General features: G+C 37.0%; 1 non-coding gene across 1 annotated transcript; it reads left to right on the forward strand.

Annotated features, from left to right (window-relative positions):
• The first annotated feature begins 911 nt into the window (after window positions 1-911).
• Window positions 912-1,015, forward strand: LOC112605486. Its single transcript, XR_003115472.1, has one exon. It is a non-coding gene; the product is annotated as a small nucleolar RNA U13 (small nucleolar RNA).
• Window positions 1,016-1,424: the final 409 nt, after the last annotated feature.

The following is a 1,424-nucleotide window of genomic DNA, read 5'->3' on the forward strand; positions in this document are numbered from 1 at the left end:
AAAAGAAAAGAAAAGAAAAAGAAAGAAAGAAAGAAGCCAAACATAAAAGGACAAATATTCTGATTCCATTTATATGAGGTACCTAGAATAGTCAAATTCACAGAGGCAGAAAGTACACTAGAAGTTACCAGGGGCTGGGAGTGGAAAGATATTGTTTAATAGCTACAGAGTCATTTGGGATGATGAAAAAGTTCTGGAAATGGAGAGCAGTGATAGTTGTACGACATTGTGAATGTACTTACTATCACTGAATTGTACACTTAGAAAGGGTTAAAAAGGTAAATTTTATGTTATATACATTTTACCATAATAACAAAAGTGTAAAAAAACCAAGACCCAATGACAGACTGCCTACAAGAAACCCATTTTAATATATAGATATAAATAAGATAAAAGCAAAAAAAAGGGAAGTAGATATGCTATGCTAACTGTAATCAAAAGTAAATGAAATGGTTATATTAATATTAGTATAAAACCATGTAGATTTCAGGCAAAGAATGTTACTGGGGATACAACAGGTCAATACACAAGAGGTTACAACATCCTAAATACTTATGTGCCTTAATAACCAAGCTTAAAAATAAATAAAGTGGCTGAGCACAGTGGCTCATGCCTATAATCCCAGCACTTTGGGAGGCCGAGGCTGGCGGATCACTCGAGGCTAGGAGTTCAAGATCAGCCTGGCCAACATTATGAAACCCCGTCTCTATAAAATATACAAAAAAACTAGCCAGGTGTGGTGGCTCACACATGTAGTCCCAGCTACTCAGGAGGCTGAGGCAGGAGGATTGCTCGAACCTGGCAGGCGGAGGTTGCAGTGAACCGAGATCGCGCCACTGCACTCCAGCCTGGTTGACAGAGTGAGAACTCCATCTCAAAAAATTTTTTTAATTCAAAAAATAAACAAAGTGATCTTTTTGTAGTTCATAAGCATGATGATTGAGTTTTCAAGTGCATATGTGAGATGTGCCTCCCTCAAATCTTGTTCAGACATTGGCACATTACCTCTCTGATGGGAAGAAAAATAAATTAAATTAAATAATAAATTAAGCAAAGACTAATAGAATTGCAAGGAGAAATAGCCAAGTCCACAATTATGGTCTGAGAACTTGCTGACCCTCTCTCAATAATTATAAAACAAGAAAACGTATAATTAGTATGAATACAGATGACTTGAAAACACTATCAACCAAATTGACTTAATAGACATTCATAGAACACTCCACCCAACAATAGCAGAATATACACTCTTTTCAAGTGCACATGAACATTTACCGAGATAGACCATAATCTAGGCCATAAAACAAGTAAGTCTCAGTATACCTTTTTTTTTTTTTTTTTTTGAAATGGAGTCTCACTGTCACCCAGGCTGGAGTGCAGTGGCGCCATCTCGGCTCACTGCAACCTCTGCCTCCCAGATTCAA

The sequence above is a fragment of the Theropithecus gelada genome, chromosome 13, assembly GCF_003255815.1.
Source record: "Theropithecus gelada isolate Dixy chromosome 13, Tgel_1.0, whole genome shotgun sequence".
Lineage (NCBI taxonomy): Eukaryota > Metazoa > Chordata > Mammalia > Primates > Cercopithecidae > Theropithecus > Theropithecus gelada.